This window comes from Zosterops lateralis, assembly GCF_965231275.1.
Source record: "Zosterops lateralis genome assembly, chromosome: 6".
NCBI classification, from domain to species: domain Eukaryota; kingdom Metazoa; phylum Chordata; class Aves; order Passeriformes; family Zosteropidae; genus Zosterops; species Zosterops lateralis.
Window position 1 is genome coordinate 50,243,743 of NC_139761.1, and position 22,575 is coordinate 50,266,317.

Genomic DNA, 22,575 nt, shown 5'->3' on the forward strand with positions numbered 1-22,575 from the left:
TCTGCTGAATTGCATGACTTCATGGACCATATTTCACGTTCCTCATTGAAATGTGGTTAAAATAATCTTGTACTTAACCGGTTCCAAGCCTTCAAACAGCAATGTGTTTGGCTTTTTTTTTTTTTTTTTTTTTTTAAATATGTCAGCTTAAAAGATGGGTTATTTTTTTCTTGGTCTGTATTTATCAAATACTTACATATACATAACATTCATTAATTAATACGAACACTGTAATTCATATAAAACAATTATAGCATTTAGAGATTTCTGAAAAGCTACTATTGCTGTCTTAGCCCTTTTAAAATATATACTCCCCAAAGGCCAAAATGTGATCTATTAATATGTATGCATTATTACTTTTTTGTAACTCTGACTGCTGATGTCTCTGAATATGGAAGCATTTAGAGGGTATAGACGGTCCGTTAGTCGACTTGCAATTCTAAGTGCAATATTTTCTAAAACCTAAAAAGCATTATTAATTACCCTCTGTCTGTATTAGAGAGTATAATATATTTTCTTCTGGCGATTTCACATTTCCTGCGATCCTGCAATAGCAATACTTGAACTTGTTAGGTTATTTAGAATAATTGGCAACACAGGGATAAAAAATTCTGGTTGACTGCTGATTGCACAAATTAATAAAAATAATTCATCTTACATCACTCTAGCCTTTAAGCAGCTTTCTTAGTTTTTTAGGATCCAGCAACTCTGAGCTGTGCATTCCCAGCAGAAGTGGTTTACCTTCTTTCTAGGTAGAACATTCATGTGCAAAGGCTTGCAAAAGGAAAAAATTGAGCTGATTCAATAATGTATACATTCCTCCCAAATTAGAATGAGGTATTTTTAATTTATTTTATATTTTCTACTTTATTCAAAAGTATCTTGTGTCCTTGCTGCTTAATTGGCTTGATAAAAAACATTTGTTATGCAGGTCTGGAACTGCAGGGAAGTGATTGGCTCCTTTTAAATGTATTAAGTGTAGTCAGTTTGCTTTTTATAAATGAAATAAAAGAACTACTTAAAAAAATTTTCAATTCTTCTCCATGATCAGTCTATTGTCACATGCATTTGGCATTCATTATATGTTAGCCCCAGGCGCCTCCAGTCTTGTACTCAGGCCAGCAGTAATTTGGTTTATAGAGATCATATGGCAGGGAAACAGACCTTGAAAGACAGAACTCTAAGAAGCATATTTGATGAATTTCCTATGATTTGAGTCTGGGTTTATTCTTTCCTGTTGTGGAGCAGACACCCTACAGCACACGCGCTGAGGCCCGATGCGCCTGAGCAAGGGGCCAATTAAATGACAATATGCGCACTGTTTTTTTGCACATCTCGGGTTGCATTTCCTATCAGAGAAAGGGAAGGGATGATGGGAGGGGGAGGAGAGGAAGAAAAAAGGGGGGCCTTGTAAAGGATCCAAATATGGGCAGGAAACCACACAGAGTGAAGGTTGCCTTTGTCATTAACAATTAATGTAACCACGAATGCTGGAAAAAAAATCTGCTGCGGCTGCGAGCGGCAGTGGCACAGCCAGTGCAGCACGTCTCCCGTCTGCCCTCCTTCCCAGCAGCCTGGCATCCTGGTGCAGCCAGCCCCAAGGTCTCTGCTGCTCTAGCACATCAGCCAGAAACTACTTAACTCTTATATCCAGACAGATCCCAATCCTTTTCCCAGTGTGTCCAACAGGTAGTGGAAGCAGCAGAAATGGATCTCGGAGATTTACACAGTCACTTTTTTTTTTGCCATTAGTCCTTACCCTCTTGATCTGCATACTAGAGGTGTTACAGGCTGACCTGATGCTCTTGGATGACATGGGAGGTGCTTTCATACAGGCCAGTGAATGTCAAATTAGGCCTGAGCTAAGTGGTGAGGCTGGGTTTTGATACACTTATATTCCACACCACTCTGGTCCTGGCATTGATGGGATGCTGTAAGAAGGAAGTTATTAACCACTGTGAGTGAATAAATATAAATCTAGACCTAAACAGACTTTTATACTTCCTACTTGGGTCCTTGGGCACAACCTTTACACCTAAACAGCACAAACACATGCACACGTGCGCATATGTAAGGAAAATTTCACTCTGGGTTTTATTTCATTTAAAGGTCTTAATTTCTTTGATGATGTCCAGAGACTGTCCAGGTCCCTTTGGAGCTTGGGGCTTTTTTTGATTGATTTTAATTCCTTCTCCCCTCCTTACTTGTCCTTTCCTCTCTCTTTCTCTTCTCTCCCCCCAACTCCCCCAACTTTTTCTAGTAGTTTATAAATGCCACTTTTCATTAATGTGACCAAAATGTCATCAAGTAGTTTAATGCTCTTTAATGTCCTTGTATCGTTTACGTTTTTTGAACAGTGTGGAAATGAATCCCATCTGTGGATTTGCTAACATCAAAAAAGTTTGACAGGCTATTTAGACGTGCTACTTCACGTTGCATTAGCATGTACAATGTCAGGGAGGCAGGAGCCAGAGTGAGGCCATACCACGCCACCTCACTCTTGACCCCTCCTATAACTGCTCTGAAAGTGGCAGATCACTTACCTCAGAAAATGAAAGTCAATTGTGAAGTATCTCAGCCTGGACAGGAGCCCAGAGGCCCCAGGAAAAGTGTGAAGCCTAAATAAAAAGAGGCAAAAAATCTTTCTGGAAAAAAAAAACAAAACCAACAAAATCAAACCCATCCTCTCTTCCTTGCTGGTGCCAAGAAATCCGTATATCATCAGCTGGGCAAGTGTACATGTCCTAACATTGTCTGATGTTTCATTTTTTTACTTGTAATGGGATTTTTTTTTTGTTTTTCTTATGGGTGGTTAAATGCTTCCAATGTCATCTGGTTACATTTTTCAGGCTACTTTTTTTATTTGTTTCTTCTTGCATATTGGCTGACCAAAAAAATATTGTTGCTAAAATAAGTGATGCTGAGCCATCTTGTCAAGGCTGTCCCCACCCTTGAAAGGATTTACCATTTTCTTTTTTCAGGATTGAGAATTTTTGAGGTGATTATTAAAGTATCCAACACTGCAATACTCTCTGCAAGTCAGTATACATCAGAAAAGTATGATTTCTTATTTTATAACATTTATTGCAGTAAATGTCTCATAAACAAGGCTCATGGATTAAACTAACTGTTTAATATGTGATTGGTGCATTTTGAATTTCTTTGGCTTTTTGCCATGAGAGTGACGTGGCCCCCCCTTTTAAGGCATTACTGTAAAAAGAGATGTGGCTTTTTATTTCAGGAAAACAAAAGCTTCTGTTCTTCCTGAGACACAGGGAACAGCAGAGTGCATTTTAACTGTTAATCATTATGGATAAATGGATAATAATTTCCACCTCTGAATGCACAAGGATTTACTCGCCAGGTTTTTTAACCCTCGCCCATACTGCATTTTCATATGCAAATATAATTTAATTTTAAGTTAGAATGTAAATAAATGATCTTGTATAGTGGCACCAAGTTTTCAAAGCCAAGGTAATCTTTTATAAGCATGAAATAAAAATGCCTTTAAGGCAGTTATTATAAGTGCACAAGTCCTTTAGTCTTCAGCAGTCAGGTTTGTGTGAGATAACACACGATTGAGCTGTTCGTAGTGTCGCACTGCAAGAGTAGAACACAAAGTATGGAAACAATAAACAATGGACTTTATTTTACTCTTTGAATTGGTAGGGTTGTGATAACTTCACTAAAGGCAAGATGAAATTGGTACATTTCAAGCCCTGATGGAAGCACTGTTTACATGGAGTCAGGATCCAAACACGAAGGAGGAGACAATCAGGTTACATTTATATTCATTTAGCACATGCATCTGACATTCCATTCTAATTGTTTGATCTCGTGGTTTTTATGCTAAATGTGGATAAGTGGGATGGACATTCCTAGATTTTTCAAATGAATTTCAGGCAAAACAAGGTTTTTGTTTATACATTTCACAGGAGAAATGGAAAAAACCACTGGAGTTTATTTTGGAAGCATTTACCAAGTAGGAAAATCCAATCTCTTCACTCATGATGGCTCACATTCTCTTACCGTTCCGATGTCTGAAACAAAGCTTTGAGTCTGGTCAATGCAGGAAGAATAAACCAAGCAGTAATAAAGCCCTGGTTCTAGCAGAAAGCCAGGGGGCTTCATTGAAAATATAAGCAAATTATGGCTCTGCTATTAGAATGAGACTTCATGTTTTTTTGTAAGCACACACGCAAAACTCATGTATAGCGAGCAGAGAGATTCCTCTGAAAAACCATGAAGAAACCTCAAAAATTGGGGCAAAAATTTATCAAAGCTTTAGTGCAAGAGAAGTCATTGTCAATCATATTTAGATGCTCGTGTCTTTCTGAATGTGCTTTGGGGACTTTTGGAATAATTTAGTTGGTAGTTGGAGCTGTGTGGGGCACTGAATGCAGGGCCTGAAAGAGCACACTGCTCACTTCAGGCTATTTCTGATATCACACTGGGCCTTGCTTTCTGTTGTTAATTACACCCCAGCCAGTGGATATGGAATTATAGCCCCTTGAATACCTGGGAGTGAGCAGTGTGTGTGCAGCCGTTAATACTCATTAAAAGTAAGATCAGAAAGGGACCTTAGCTACATCCTTTGCTATGGGCTAGATGACACGTCCAGCCTCAGCTGGGTTGATTATACTGTGGGCAGTAAGTTGGCAGAAGTGACGTGCAAGTTTTCAGGCCCTAGTAACAGGGAAAAGAAAAAAAAAGCTGACATGATCACAGGTAGACAAATGTAAAATTTTTCTGTCTATAAATTTAACATTAAATGAGAATTCACAGGTCATAATGCGGATGAAGATATTTGTAAGGAATAAACTGTGTAACTGTCGTGGTTTGAAAGCAAAACAAGTCAGAGGCTCCAAGTCAGAAATACAATTTAATAAGAAAAAAGGTAAAAAGGTAAAAATAAAATAAAATAAATACAATAACACAAAGGACCACTGACAGAGTCAGAATACAACCTGAGCAGGATGGTGGAAGCAGTCCAGGTGAGGTGCTCTTCCTGAAGCAGTGATCCTGTAGAAAGGTCTGGTAGCTCTGCTCCTCTGGGAATCCAGTAGGTAAGGGCTGCTTGTACTGTCCCAAATCCCAGCTTATATCCAGGTGAGAATGCTTGGCTCCTCCCCCTGGGCAGAGCATCTCACAATGGGATGAGGAGTGTGACGTGGGTCCTTGATGACCCATTAAACAGAGATAACTCCTGGAGGGAGTTACCTGTGACTCATGGGCAAGGCGTTAATGGGCCATTAGCAGAAGACAGCCCAAAGGTCATTAGCAGAAGAGACCACAAAGGCCATTAGCAGAAGAGACCCCAAAGGTCATTAGCAGAAGACACCCCAAAGGCCATTAGCAGAAGAGGCAGGGGGCTTGGGAAAACACTGCCCCACCTGGTTTTAACAGTTCATGAAAGATGGTGATAGAATAAATACTTTGTGTACATCCTACACTACGACCCAGGACAGTAACAAACCCAGGAAATAGAATATTTGAAGGCATTTCTCCTTGAATATGTAAAATCAAATTGTAATTGTCAACAATTTCTAGCTATCTAGGGTATATGAAGAAAACAAAACAGGAAAATCTTCTACCCGAGTTGGAAAAAAAATTCCTTTAACCCTTGTGCAAAACTTTGATGGAAATGACAAAAAATAGTAATGTTTATAGCATTTTTAGATGATAACTTGAATTTCCATAATGAATGAGCTTGCTGACAGTTCAATGTTATAGAGAAAAAAATAAATTTACAAATGAAAACATTGTTCTCACTTGAAAGTTCCTATTACAAGTATTCAATAGGATGGTTATCTATTGAAAAGCATCCATTTTTAAATAGAATATTTGTTTAATCAAAAGCTTCTCATTAGATTCCATAGAGCACTTGATTTTAAGCTCAGCTATATTCTATCAAAAATGAAAATGTGAAAAATGGGAGTTCCTCTTAGGCTGCTGACAGTAGTTTGGTATGCAGCACAGAGTGACTTCAGAATAGTTTGTAGAGGCAAAATCTTTGTAGTGGATTAAAGGTAAATTATGGGAGAAGGTTCAGCAGCACTTTGCCTGTACCTCTGATATATAGTAAATTTTGAGACTTTTGTGGCAGACAAAAAAGGACAGAACAATAGTTTTAAGACCACTTTTAATGTTATCTCCTAGCAATGTTGGAGATTGTAGGGGGAAGAGGTAGGAAAAAGGACATGGTGTTCCCTCCATAGGTTTTGTTTTTGAGAATACAAACTAACATCCTTGTATCAACTGATTTTAGGTGGTTTTAGGTGGTTTTTACTGTGGCAGGGTACAGTTTGTATACATATAGTGAATATTTTAAAGGAATATCTCATGGAACACAAAGTGAAATACACTGGTCCAAAGAACTTGTTGATTTATTTTGGGAAACTTGTAAGAGGCATCTCATTACAGAAAACTGTTGTGGAAAAATAATTACATTTTTTGTTTTCATTGCATAACAGTGATTATTTTTTTACTAGGTCTACAATAGGTCATCCCCATCTCTTCTCTTCTCTTCTCTTCTCTTCTCTTCTCTTCTCTTCTCTTCTCTTCTCTTCTCTTCTCTTCTCTTCTCTTCTCTTCTCTTCTCTTCTCTTCTCTCTTCCACCTAAGCTTATGATTTATTTCATTTTCCATACAATGAGCAAAACATTGTTCTAAGTGTGAATGCCCAGTCCAGTACATAGCAATAAGTTTATATAAATGAGCTGTAACACTAAAATAATTGGGATTTGTTTGTAGATAAAGAGGTCAGAAATTGTCAGTCTGACCTTAATTCTTTGACCATTATTGCTTGATGAAAAGACTTGGTTAAAAGCTAGATAGGAGGCTAATTTGTCTGTGGAAGAGCAGGACAGGGAGGGCTTAGAGGGTATGTGAAACAACCCACTGTGTCAGATGCTGCTCCTGTCACTTCAGCATACCAAAAAAAAGTATTGAAGAAGAAAACTTGCATCTTATTTCTGATGTTCTAGAGAATGCTGCAATGTAGCTCCTATTTTCTTAGTAAAAAAAAAAAAAAATCAATTAAACTCTCGTGTATCCTATCAAGGTGCTGGCTTGAGATAACATTGGGTCATGATGGATGTTGTTTGCAGCACATTTTACATTTCTGGAAAATGAAGTACACATAAAACAATTGCTGAAGCAGGAGACAGATGGGGATACAAAAGGAATGGTAGAGGACAGAGAGAGAGGAACATCTCAAGTATAAAAGAACTTGTGTGACTGGATGCAGTGAAGAACGTTTCCTGTCCCAATGAACCTACACTGATTCAGCCTGAACCTCTGTTTTTATTGTGTCAATCACAGCTCTTTCCCTTTGGTGGGCCAAAGTAGTCCTCTGTGTCTATGGGACCTAGTTAACTAACTATGTTATAACTTAGTAATACTTAACTAAGTATACTTCACACTTAATGAGAGATGACTTTCTTTTCATTCCAGTAATATTCTGAGGGTTCACTACATTGTAACAACCTAAAAGAAGCAATCTTGACGAAAGAGTCTCCTCTTCCTTGCTAGAACACTAAATCTGGTAGTAAATCCTGTTTCAAAAATGATTTGAATTATTCATAATCTGTATATTTGGGAGAGCAGATAATTCTTTCTTTGATGACATATAAAGCATATTGACTTATTACATAAGTCATACTCCATACATAAACACACCTCATATTATTTTATTCATTAAAATATTTATCCTGTTTCATTTAAAAAAAATAATTTGTTATGCGACCCTGTCATGACATTTATGTGACAGAGACAAGAAGAGACATGTATGAATTTTGCTCAAAAACCATTTCAGGTTTTTTCTTTAAATTGAAATGAAAGAAACATACATATATAAGTGAATCTATGTGGAATATTAATTTAAGTGTGTCCCCTCTACCCCTTAGCTACACATGGATAGATGTACAGAAAGCATTACAAGTAAGCATTTGATCCAGAAGGGTCCATACAGCATGGACTTTGCACCCCGTGTATGGGTATAAAATGGTACTCTACAGAGTACTTGAGACACAGTAAAACATCAACAGGGAGTTTTATACATATATGTATGTGTTCATGTATCATGGAAAGAGAGTAGACTGTAAATATTTCTATAATTATCTCTGATGTATGCATTCCTTAGAGGTTGTAGAAGATTGCTTAGGTGAAATTCCACAATGTCCATAGGAGGAACCTGGTACATAGAAAGAATATAATCTTTTAACTCTAATTGTTATACATAAAGGTTAATTTTCTTCACAGTGGCTGGCATGGGGCTGTGTTTGGGATTTGTGCTGAACACAGGGTTGATAATATAGGGATGTTCTTGTTATTGCTGAGCAGGGATTGCACAGAGCCAAAACCTTTTCTGCTTTCTGTACTGGTGCATTGGTGAGGAAATTCAGGGTGCATGGGAGGGTGAGAGGAGACACAGCTGGGACAGGTGACCCCAACTCACCAAAGGGATATCCCAGACCATCTGGCATCATGCCCAGTATATCAACTGGGGGGAAGAAGGAGAGATGAGGGACATTTGAAGCGTTTGTCTTCCCAAGTCATTGTTACTGCCATGGGGCCCTGCTCTCCTGGAGAGGGTTGATCACCTCCCTGTCTATGGGAAACAGGGATCAATTCCTTGTTTTGCTTTGTCTGTGTGAGCATCTTTTGCTTCCTCTATTAAACTGTCTTTACCTCAAGCCATGAGCTTTGCACCTTTTACCCTTCCAGTTCTGTCCCCGGTGTCACCAGTGAGTGAGTGGCTGTGAAGGCCTTGGTTGATATTTGGGGTTAAACCACAGCAAGGTCTCACAACATCAAGTCATGATAATGCCTTAGACCCTTAGATGATCCTGAACACTTTAATATCAAGGCTTATAACACTCCTGAAGAGACAAAATGTGTTGGAACTCAGCTGAAATTGCTGGAAAACTTATTGAAGAGGCATCTTTTAGCCCAGCTGGCAAAATACCTTTCTGATGAAAATATAAAACCCTTTGACATTTTAGCAAGTTGTGTAGTGCTTTTTAAGAACTGCAACAATACCTTAAAGGGAATTGGATTCATATTGAAAGGTACGCTTGAAGATTTAAAATGAATCGGTTCTTATTCTGATTTACACACTCTAATAAAGCTGTCAGTATTTTGGCTTCCCTTTTTCCCTGTGAACTGTTTCGAATTCGTCTTGGATTGGAGATTGTCTCTCAATCCCAGTAGAGGTACTAGTCTGTGATTCATAACATGCACCAAGCTGGAGTCTCCTATTCCTATTTGGACTTGTCAGTTTACCTGAATAGATTTCTTTCTTGCAAAATGCCATAAAAAGTCACTTGATTTACTGAATTCCTGACAGGATTCCATGGTTAGTATTAGATTTCCTCTTTAAAACACAACTGAAGTTGTAAAATTGACTGAAGAAGAAGCTGATTATTGTGAACAGAAATGCCTAACGCATGACGAGAGCATCAGGAAATACAGCCCTGGAGCTCACAGCATTTGATCTGAACTGTACTCTAAGTAAGAGGGAGTGTGCCTTTTCTGTCATCTCTGCTTGGGACCCACTGGCTATTCATCTTGAAATCCATGCCAAAACTCCCAATGACTTCAACAAGAACCAGGCTGGCCCATATTTTATAAAAGAAGGTAAAATACATAGCAGAAAGATGGCTAAATTCTCGATGCTTTGGTAAGGGAAAATTTCCACTAATGAAATGGTCATTCTTCCTGAAGACTAATAAGCTCAAACAACAAATTTGTTGTAAATCTTGGCTCTTTCAATGCCAGAAATGTCTGTCTTCACCTTCATTTGTGGTTATTTCCAATGGATGGGAGGATCTCAGAGATGCACTGATTTAATTCATTTTAGACACAGCATTTCTCCTTCCCTTAGAACTGTGACCATACAATATGACAGCATTTCAATAGCCTTTCTTCTTCCCATGGTTTCTTTTTTTAAAGATGCTAAAAAGGAAGAGAATATGCATCCTTGTATTACAGAAATAATTACAGCTGCATCCATAAAAATGTAATTTTATTAGTCCTGTGCAACCATAATGTTAACATTACTCTAAAAAAGTGCAGATATCTACATCCGTGTCTGAGTTTAACTGCTTGGAAAACTTTGGAATAAATATGAGGGCTCTCCCACCCCTTCAATAGCATGATGTGAGAGCTGCCACAGTACTAGTTTTGTTTCAATACAAGACCTGCACTGTAAGCCTTTGGTGGCTGAAAGGTAAATTACATTCATGCAAAACAAAACTGATGAACTACTGAAAGCTGTAGCTGTTGAAATAAATTCCTGTGTGCTAAATTTATGGGAACTATGCAGTGTGTACACCACAGTATATTCACTTGCAGATTCAACTTTCAAACGACTTTCATTACCACAATAAGTAGCAATGCTGCGAGAACAAGGTCCACCAGTGATGAGTATAAAGCTATAATTTTGTTGTTGGAAATATATACTAATCAGCATATATTAAACCTTGTATGGATCAAGGGGCATTGCTTCTATATTTATTTTCATTTACTATTCATTACTGACATGGAAGTAATAACAAGGACTGAAGGCTCAGTTTAAGAGGTATCTTATTGTATTAACACTGTTAACAGATTTTGTCTTGCAATTTAGGGCCTCCAGGGCCAAGATTTCCTCCAAGATTTCCTAGAGTCTGTTTATCCTTTACAAATGTCCTTGTTTCCTCCACAGCAGCATCTCCTGTTTGTATTCTACATGATTTTGACTTATTACAGTGACCAGCTACTGAGGAAGACTGGAAAAAAGGAGACTGAAGAATGCTCAATGTCTCTCTTTCTCTGCATTATAGAAAATTCTGGTGTATGGATTGCAGACCAGGAAGAAGGTTATTCTGTTTTCTGGAGGGTTTATATTGAATTTTGGGTCAGTGTCTAACATAAAATTTTTCAGCGTGATGCTAAAAGTGTTTCTTATACTTTTCACATCAAACAATAGAAAAGACAGCAATTATTAGTCTTTCAGATCACAGGCATTTAATACAGTTTTCTCACATGGCATTTCTTATTTCATATTCCAAAACCAGTGAGCACACATGCTAGTAGTTGAGATATAATTGTTAAAGTGCTGATACTTAAGACATGACATTCTGCACACTTGATTGGAAAAATATAGTTTGCTGGACAGACAAGACAAACTTAAATTTGAATCTAACCCATTACACAGAAGAAAGTTCTCCTAACCAATGGACACCCATTAAGTGAACACAATCGTGCTTAGTAGCACTGTCAGCCCACAAAAACAAAAAGGATTTTTATTTTGATTATTTTTAAAGTTTAATGACAAATCCTTTCCCTTCTTCACATTAAAAAATAAAGGCTGTGCTGGAATCCCATTAAGGGACTGCTTTAGAGCCTGGTTCTCTGAGGCACTTACATTGTTTAAATTTTAATTTCTAGTCTGAAATTTTTATTTAAAACAGTACTTACAAACAAAAAAAAAAGTTTCTCATAGTCTATGGCTCCCACTCTTGCAAAATCTTCTAAGCTTTTACCTGTCCCAGTGTATTCTTTGCCAACTCCCAAAGGCATGTTTTCCCTTCCTCTGGCCTCCCCTAGTCAGTGCTGCAGTGCTGTGGGAAAGCACTCTGCTTAATGCCTTCCCTTGATATTTTGACAAGGAATAGGATATATGAAAAGACAGAAGACTACATTCACCTTTGGTGTAATGACATGGAAGGCAATTCAAATGGCAGTCAATGAGGCAAAAACACAGATAAATTCATTTCATGCAACATACTGGTTTAGGAAATTTCTGACATGGCTATAACATTGAGGGAAGGGACTATAAACAGTGCTTTATTCTGTGAGTCTCCACCTCTCTTGTCCTGTGAAGTATGATTTTCTTTGTAATTAGAAATTATTTGTAGAGTAAATTTCTGTTCTGTGATTTATTCATTAGAATTTTCTGGCCTGTGCAAATCAATATTTAAGCTGTTTTGACTAAAGAGATGGGTCAGATGTGACAATTCTCTTTCCTAAGCAGATAAAAAAAAATAAATCTCAGAATTAGGATGGGTTACATATGGAGCACTGTCCAGAGGATGCTGTTCTAGATGTCAGCATCTTGTGGTTAGTGTCCTGTCTTTCATTTGGCAGTAGAAACACTGTAAGCAGATGTCTGTAACCAGAAATGTCCCTTGCTCTCTGCTTGCACACCTCTTGCTTATTCCTAGTGCCCAGTGGGATGCTGCTACTGAGAGAAATAGATCAAATAGTTTGAAAACCTTCCAAATGAAATGTGAACCTGTTTTTTCCCTCTGATCTTACACAGGATATTTTCTAGGCTCAAGATTTTTAAAACTACCTTACTTAAGAAATAAGCATTGTAATTTCTCTGAATGGTCTTTTGTTAATTTTTTTTTAATGTCCTTTGGAGTTTTGATAGATTTATGTGATTTTCTGTTCTTATATACAGAAGAACTTCTTTTCTCTGAGGGTGGTGAGATACTGAACAAGTTTCTCAGGGAACAAGTTTGGACACCCCATCCTTAGGAATGCTCAAGGCCAGGCTGGACGAGGCTCTGAGCAACCTGCTGTAGAGGAAGGTGTCCCTGCCCACGGCAGGGGAGTTGGAAGTAAATGATCACTAAAGACCCTTCCATCCATTCCATGATTCTATCATTTTTCAGGGAGACTTCAGAGAACCTGCAGTAAGAGATAGATTCCTGTCCAACAGGTATCTATATGGATGACTAACACATCAAAAACAAACCTGAAAACCAAACCACAAAGACAAAAAATAATGCCTGGTCTAGAAACAACAGGTTAGTTTTGAAGGCTGCAGATGGCTTTCCTGCATATCTGCTATTCTATTCTGTGACTTTGCTGAATACAGCTGGGATGAGAGTTGTTAGTGCATTGGTCTTGTTCTTCAAGTTTAATGCAGTCTACACAGACTACATTTGGGTAATGCTTAGAAAATAGATTATATTCCACAGGCACTGTGCTATTCAGGAATAAAGCTGTAAGAAATACTGAAGTCATACAGCTATATAAATGTCAACAGGAGGGAAAATTTCCAAACGAATGCAGATATTCCCAGAGAAACCCGTTCATCATTTCTCTTGCATGCTTTGAGATCTATTTGGTGGCTTAACACAAACATGTCACTGCCACTGAATACTCAGAAGTTGTAATGCAGGGATATAATAATTTGTTTTTATTCAAAGATATCTGAGTGTGTCAACAACAGGTATGTCCTTGAGCTGGGCATTTGGAAGGTGAGTAGGATCAGTGGAATTATCTGAGAATGGGTTGAGCCCACAGGCAATGTACTGCTTTCATCCTGTTTATGGATGCATTATGACACCAGGTAATTGGTAATATTTTTTGGTAATATTTCCACCCTTTCTTCTCTGTAATGAAATACTTCCAAATAAAAGCAATTATTTGGAAACTAGCCATGTATTGTTTCTGCTCTAAATCAAAACATGTCTATGATATAGCTCCAAACCCACAAAAGCTGTGGGATAAACTGAAGATGCTCATAAAAAAGGGATTAGCACAAAACTTTACTTAGAAAATTGCTTGGAAGTAATGATGTGCCTTGCTAGGATTCTTCACACTATCCTGTCCTGGTATAAATGACAGCATCATCAATAATTCCATAATGACATCAGTAGTCAGAATATCCCATCTGCCTCCCACTGAAATAAGTGTGGTGCTTGGGGTTTAAAGGGAATTCAAGAGAAATTTATCCTCTTACCAGCTTCTTTCTTAACTTCGTAGAATAAAGGGCCAGTAGAGGAAGTTGTTGAGGGTTAAGGGCCTTGTGCTGCTCTGAACAATTCAAGCAGCCTTGATTTCCCCAATGACTTTCTCATATGGGATAATATTTTCTCTCTCCCAGTATTTGTTCTCTCAAAAATGGGTATATCATAAAAGTTATATGGATTTTACTCTGTAATAAGTCTCTCAAAAATAATCACGATAAGTGTAGCTGTTTTTAAAAAACACTGTTTGTCTGATGAGGTACAGTTCAGCTATTCACTGATTTCTGGCAAGTTAATGTGTCATCCATACTAAGATGAAAGACATTGATAACTAAGAAAATGTGCTAATGCACAGCCACTAACATAGAACATCTATTTGAAATTAATAGAAATACAGACATATATAATATTACGTCCTGTTGATATCTCAGGACTATACTGGTGTATATTTTCAGCACATAAATTTTCTGAAAAAAATAATTTGTGGTACTCTGCTCTCCACTGACCTGTATCCTCTACTTCTGTTCACTCTAATTGGCATGTACAGGTCTGGGCCCTTAAAACTGGCACAAAAATGAATTAATGTGATGTATTTTCAGCTTCTGGTCTTATCACGGTTTAATTATAAGAATAAATTAATTTTGAATATTTTTATATACTTAAAAAACCCTCTTAAAGAACCAAAAGGGGTGATCATTCCATTCTCATTACATCCCCAAAATTGCCATGAGAAATAAAATAATTAATATCTGTGCTTATTCTTTATCATTAGTCTTTGTCCTAAGAATGGATTAATGAGAATATTCAATGAAAGTCAGAACATCCTGGCATTCACTTCTGTGAAAACTCATCCTTGTGTCAAAGACTGTAATGAGGACTGAAAGAAGCATACAATTAATTCACAGCAACCTTAAGGTTGTAGTGAGAAAATAGTACATCATTCCAGACTGACGACCAAGATCAGCATACGAGAAAATGAAGAATGAATATGAGAAGACTGAAGGAAGAGCATTTTAAGTCTGAATTATAAAACCTTTGTTTGATGGTGTGTCATTTCAAAATCCGCATTAGCTTTTATCGACTACAGTTTTCACTCCATTCAATTTATTTTCACCTCTCCTTCCCACATATTCCTTCAGAACTAAGCAATTATCCAGCAAACTGATTTTCTTCACCTCTCTCACGTAAGAGGCTGTCAAGAAACAAAAGAAGATGAAACTTTTTGTATTCCACAAGAAACGATAAGAGAGAACAATGTGGAACCAAATGGCTTTTAGAGAAATTTCCTTGATATCTGTGGTTTTGAAACAAACATAATCTACTTTTGGCCCTTTATATATATCTTTAGGTATTCTTTGCTGCAGTGATTAAACCATGTAGTACTCTAATAGTGCCGTGGTGATGTTTGGTCAAAGGTTGGACTCCATGGTAAGGGAGGCTTTTTCCAACTTTAATGATTCTGGGAATCTCTTAGGGCTGCTCATTTTCTGAAATATTCACAGCCACGAGGAGGAAAAGACACTGATTATTTCAATGGTTTCCTAAGGCCTTGTGTTGTGTGGGTTGTGGGTATTGTTTCTATCATTGTCCTCACAGTGGTGTGAGTGATGCTGGCTTTGAATGACACATACTGATATAAAATAATGTATAGTAACAAGAAATTAAATGAGCACATCTCCTCGAAAAATGTTTAAAAATGGGTGCTTTGCTTTTGATTAATAATTAACATTGCTTAGTTTCTCTAGGCCTAAAGGAATTATTACAGCTGCGCGCCTGTTCCATTATACTTCAGGTAGTACCAGGTTTTTCATTATTAAGCCCTGTATTTTGAGTTTGTTTGGTAATGTGGCTATAAAAATTGATTCCAGCCGTGAACTTGCCAGGAAAAGATCTCAGCTTAGCAGAGACTTTAAAAAACCCTATTTTAATTTTTAAAGAGTTCAGCTACTTAATAGTTAGCAGGGGGAATGGAAGCCTGGGATAGCTCTTCACAGACAGAGCTAGTGATCAGAGCACGGCCTTCCCACTGAATGTTATGCTTTATGTTGTTTATTTCCTGTCACAAAACAATGCTGCTGGAAGATAAGAAGAGAAAGTTGGGACGAGGAGCATGACAAAGAAGAGATTTCATACCCTTAATGAATATCTGTTTCAGTATTAGAATAAAGAAATTTTTACTGTAGTTCTTTATGGCTCTTGATATGGAGGTCAGAGCTCAATTTAAATTGAGAGAGAAAAAAAATACTCGTCAGGGTTGGGGTAGAAGAATTTTAATTATGGACCATCACTAAGAAATGTGGCATCCAGTGAGAAGATAAGAGGCAGTTATCACAAACTAAAATACAAAAAAATTCTAATTAAATATAAGAAAAAATGCTCTGAATATGAAGGTGGTCAGGCATTGACACAGGCAGTCTGGAGAGGTTATGGAGTCTCTACCCGTGCAGAAATTTAAAGACTGACTGGGCATGTTCCTGGTCAACCTGCTGTAGCTGACCCTTCTTTGTGCAGGGGAGTTGAGTGCAAAAATCTGCAGAGGTTCTTTTCAACCTCAGCTGTTCTATGCTTCTTTGAATAATAATACTACTATTAATGAATGGATCTGGAACAAGATCAAGACTTTGGTGCTTTCTCAACTTCGCATTGGCTTCTACCTGGTGGAGCAGCCTGAATGAAGACAGAGGTTGATAAACATCTCCATGGATGGCTATGCCTCTAAAACTCATGGTGAGTTTTAACCCTCCTCTTATCTGTGTGAACTACTGAAGTAATACAGAGCCACTCTTTAGTTTCACATGACAAACTGTCATTGAAAATCCTTTGCAGGCATTAACCTTGCTTCTTTTTTCTTTCTTTCTTTTTTCATTCTTAGTGATTTCTAGCAGGATCTATCTTTGAAGTGAGGCAAGCATTTCACAAAGTTACTGGCAAGACAGTTTGGAGATTTTTTGCGCTTTTCTTCCCGTATCAAATCTCAAAGGGCTACAGAGAACCAGCGGTGCAACAACCAAGTGAGATGAGACTAAGATTTTGAATCCTACTGCTAGAATTGTTCATGCATTGAACACTGCCCTGTCAATGGGGCAGAAATACCCCTAAGAAGAGAGGCTAGCTGCGGGCTGACTAAGATTTCAGAGGGTTTAATGCGACCTTTACTGAAGTAGTGTTCTTCGTACTATTGACTGCAGAAGTTCACATTCTTTCATGTCATTCCAGGGACCAAGGATCTGACATCATACAGAGCCCCCATTTGATGTGAACAGCAGCTACTGAAGAGCATTTTCTTTTCCCAGCATTAGAGACCTCCACAAGGACTGCTTAGTCAGTGATGTTAGAGGGGCTTATATCATCCCATTTGACCAGCAGCTTCATATTCTGACCCAGTAACTCTAAAAATTCTCTACCTTGAGAGAAGTCTAGCATGGGAACCTGAAGAAGAACCCAATCTGACATGAACATGCAAAAATGCTACTATGCTAGAGAAAATTAAGAAACTAAACTCTTCACTTAGGATATCAGGAAGGAAAATGTGCACTGATTAATTAATTACCTCATATAGATTTATTCTTTGACAACAGTCCCCTCTTTTTCTTCCCCTCTGAGCCTCTCTCTAGTGCAAAACCATGAGACTTTGAAAGCTGCACCCCAGTCCTTGCTGGAATTAGCCAAAACCACAGCTCAAGGTGACCTTTGAAAATTGAAATTTCCTTAGCCCACAATAGAACTGGTGAGTACATTTTGACACAACCTCTCCTTGATTTCTTCACTTACATTTGGAAAATAAGACCACTGTAAAACCTAACTTCTTTCTCTCCTCCCACTTTCTCCTTTTTCAGTTCTGGAGTAACACATACAGAGACAGCAGTGTTCCAAGAAAGGTTTTGTGTTTGTGTGTGTGTGTATGCATTAAAATGATACATTTATTTGATGAAGACAGCTTGGGGCTCAAACCATCTTGAAATCACAGTATAAAAAATTACATTTATAATTAAAAATGTAAAATTAAATGTATGAATTGTTGCCATTGAAATCTGTGAAAGGAAATCATTAAATATCAGCTGCACATACACCTAAGATACAATTTTTAAAATTCCTGTGATGATACAGTGTCTTAGCACTATGACTCTGGTAAAAGTAATAGTGAGTTTTGTAAGGCGTTTTTGCTGAAATATTCAGTATAAGCCTCTCTTCATGGTTTTCCTTTCATGCATACATGGTTTGTTAAAGTGAGAGCTCCTTCCTTGTGTGTTTGTGCAGTGTTTAGCACAAAAAAACACACAGAGAATATTTGGGGGATCTTTGCTCGACTTTGGCGCTTGTAAAATTGTAAATAGTAATTGACAAGCCTGAAGACAAGTTACATTGAGTAAGGTAATCACAGAGAAAATCACAAAGTTAACTAAGGATTGTAGCATCTCATTGTATGCTAATACAGTTCTTGCAGGTACTTGGCCAGCTTGGAGAATTCAGATCACATTTAGGACCCAAGTTGGATGCAAGGGCTGAGTTAAGTACCTGAGAGAAAAATTCATAAAGAGGGTCATTCACTTGTGGGAATAAGGAGAGGAAGGCAGACCAAACAGAGCAGTTAATGTAAAATAGCAAGGAAGGACCATGGCTTTAGTCCAGCCCCTTGAAGAGAAGTTCCTAACTCTACAGTTAGGCCTGAAATAGAATTTTTTCAGAAGGGCAATAAGGGAACAGTGTTTACTCACATGCCTATTCAACTTTGCAGAGGTAATTATTTATTAAAGTGGAGAGGAGCCTGGTTATTTTTTTTTCTACATCCTTGACTAAATGCCCTAAAGCAATGGGCAACAGAGTCCTTGTTTGATATTTTCCTTGGCTCTTTTGTTGAATAGCACATAGTAAAAACCATGTGTTCCTTGAGCTTGTTCTAGGGAGAAAAAGACCTGGATGGCAAAATATGGAACCTCATCTGCATTGAGTAGGTTGATGATAAAACACCTTTCAGATACCATTCTACTTTCTGGGAGGGAAAACCAAGTCCACCTGAGTGTCATTTTGGAATGCTGAGACTCTGTATTTGTCAAGGGAAAGACCTTTACCATACTTTCCTCCCTCCACAGTATCATAGCAGATTCTTCTGTTGTATGGATATGGTTGCTCTTCAAATGCAATGAAGTGACATGCTAACAGAAATTAATTTTCAGCTTTACTGGCACTAAAATCTAATCATTGTCTGGAAACAGAAGCATTTACTGAGCAATAGTTTACAGCTAAGGAGCAGAAATCCACCTGTGTAGCTTTCGGTAAACTAGAACACATTTATTTGTGTGCTCTAAGAGAGACTCTCATCTTAAAGTGTGGCTCCAAGGAAGGAAATAAACCTTTTGTGCAACCTGCTGAAGCCAAAGAAGTGTTCTCAGGACTGTGCTAGCCATATGAATGCTGTAAACACTCTTCTAGTGGTACCATAGAAGTGAACACAAAGATGTGCTCTGCTAAAAAAAAAATCTTATGCATCTCTGCTCTATAAAGTGTCTTTGTGAGAGACACTTTTTTTGGATGTAACAATGAATTCTATGAATGGGAGCTGTGAGTCTGCATACATGTGTTAGTTTCACATAGTACTGAACACAAATATCTGTTCCAGAGCCCTTCTGGGAGCAGATTTATTAAACAAAAAGAATAACTCATTTTGCGAAAGGAAAAACATTTTACTACTGTCAATGTTATTACAAATAAAGCTTGAATTGTTTCTTTTCAGTTTTTATTTCAGTTTATTGCATTTTCCTTCAGTTAGTGGCATTCTGGTGAACGTGATGAAAATCTTGCCTCCTGCAAGAGTACGTGTGTGAACCATTGCCGAAATCCAGTTTTGTCAAAGTTTTTGGAAGTGTGAATGTTCATAGAACATTCAGAATAGTTTGGCACAATCTCCAGTGTGAACACACATGAAAATACTAGTTAATACTATCAAAATGTGACATTTTGTTGTTTCTGTTTTCATTTATAGATCCTGCCTGTTCTGCAGCTGTTCCTTGTTATACAAGCTGACTTGAAACTGAAGAATAAACATGAGGAAGAAAAAAATAATGGTATTATCTTAACCTGCTCTTTTGATTTCCCAAGTCCCATATATCAACCATTTGCAGTAAATATATCTGTCCAGCACAAATCCCATCCAAGAGCACTTCCAGGTAACATCAGTCCTATTAATAAACCCAGCACACTGATGTTCCCCACAGAAGTAAAAAAACCACCAAGTGTCTGTTATTCCTGACTGGTCTTTATTTTTTTTTTTTTTTTTTTTTTTTTTTTTTTTTTTTTTTTTTTTTTTTTTTGTTAAAACCAACCCAGAAACTTACATCTAAATATTTTTAAATCAACAACTATGATATTGCTGGGAGTAGGGAAAGGGGAGAAGAGGTGATTGGTTTGAACCAAAGGTGCTTAGTGGATAAAAAGTTTCTAATTAGAAGTTATTACATGCCAACTTCTCTTGTTTTTTTCCATGGGATTTTAAGGGGCAGAACTTCCCACCTCTCTTACGTTGTGCCATAAAACACCATAACTATAGATGGGAGGTTGGGGGATTGGTACACAATCCTGTTAGCTGAGCTATACAAGTGTTGATCTTTATTAGATACAAAACATGAGGAATGTTGCCCATAAAGCATCACTATTCCTTATGACCCTCATGGTGTATTGTCATCAATTCCTAAGCTAATCACTCTATGCCACCTGGGTGGGAGCCATCCTGCTCTCCACATGCACCTGCTCAACACAAACACTAGACAGAGAAATTATTGGATCCTTTCAAGCAAATTGTTAGAAAATTTTGCATGAGAACAGTGGTGGGAGGGATGAGATTGGGAGGGACAAGATTGGAGAGGCATCTTGAATTGTTCAGCACAATCTGAAATGTGCGAGTCTGGGGTCTTCAGGACAACACCCAGTTCAGTATTCTAAATGGCTAGATGGGGAAGGATTTATTTTTCCTTCACTAAATTTGGGTCCTCTTGGACTCATGGCTTATGAAATATTGAGCAAAATGGCTGTACCTTCACAGCTACCACATGAACTTGGAGTGGGGTTCTCCAAGTGAACTCTTTCTAAAAGGAAGGACACAATTTTGGTTCTTAGAGTCAATCTGCTTCAAAACCACTATCAATGATAATCAAAGAGCACTCAAATCAAACTGAAACAGATCGTAGCTTGTGGTTCTGAGATGTCCACTGCAATTCCAAGCACTGGATTATTTGGTGGGTTTTTTCAGGCAGGGAGTGCCATGTTGAGTGGTGTTTGAAAAGGCAAAGAAGCATTCCACTGTGCTGCCTGTCTCTGTATGATGAAGAATTGATTTCTTACATTGGGTAGTGTCTTGCTAAGGAGAGAGACACTGAAACTTTAGAATTCCTATTCTCCTTTTTTGGAAATATAACATCAAGCTGTGGACTCCAGAACTGTTGGATTGGTGGTATGTAAAAAAAAAAAAAAAAAAAAAAAAGGCATGGCTAATAACACTTGCAGCAGTACCTAGAGATTCAACTGAGACAGACCATAATTTTATACAGTGTACATATATTAAGAGACTGTTCCTGCTCAGATGCAGTAGAATAAGCAGAGAGTAATACAAAGTAGGATAATTTTGAGTTATTAGCCCAAATTTTAGGACAAGAAATCTCTCAACGGATGACGTGTTCCAGAGCAGGGAACCAGAGCCAACAGACTGCATCAATCACAGGGTCAATTGTTCTGATTTTAAGAGAAGGAATTGTATGGGTAGCCTTCTAGAGCTTCAAATAAGTATCAGATTGTAATTCCAGCTTTAAATTTCTTACTTAAACCAAATCCAAACCCCTTGAGGGTCTCTCAACGCTGCTAATGCACCCGTCAGTGCACATTCCAAACAGCATGTGTATTCAGCAGACAATAGGGATTGTTGTGGTGGCAGGCAAAGTATGCAGTGGGTTGCAGTAGCAGGGATCATATCCCGTATATTTTTAATATAATGCATGGCTCAAGTTTCAAAAACTGATTACAATTAAAATTAGGGTATAAAATATGACTTTGATTTATATTTGCAGCCAATCTAAAGCCTTTGTTCATTCTGTAGTTTCATTTGAAACAATTCTATGTACAAAATGTTATGTCAGCTGAAGCTTAGCAACTGTTATTTATCTCTTATAGTCTTGCTGGAAACTTCTCAGCAGTTTACAATATTTAGTTAGGATATTTGAAGAGACCTAAAGGATTATTATAAAGAAGCAAAGCTAGGTTTGGCAAGGAGCCTTTCTTTTGTCTCTGAAACTTTCTGCAGTAAATTTAGAACAGAAGAGCAGTTCTCTGGAGTAAAAATATATGTATTGCTGGCTACAAGTGTATGTTTGCTGCTTCACAATTTTAGAATTAGATGATGGACTTATTTAGTAGACATTGGATAGTAAAAAGTAAAACCTCTAATTTAAAACATTCCACATTACCACATTCCAAGAAAAACATGGACCGGTGAACAAAACCAGCAGTATTGTAATAAGAAAACAACTAGGTGCATTTTTTCCAAAACCTAAACCCAGAAGTCTAAATGTATGAGTTACTGGCTAAAAAATCCCATTTTCATGTCTCAGTTTTTTCATCAACTGAAAAAACCAACCAAGACTTCAGAAAATTAAAAAAAAAAAAAAAAAAAAAATCTAAGACTCCAGGTCAAGGTTTAGAGCACAGTTCTGATATTATAACATTTTTTTTTTGAGCCTTAATGTTGCAATTTTTTTTAAGATATAAAAATGTGTTTTTTTTTTTTCTTTATAACTAAATTAACATTACAGCATTTTTTTAAAATGTAAAGGTAGGATACTTT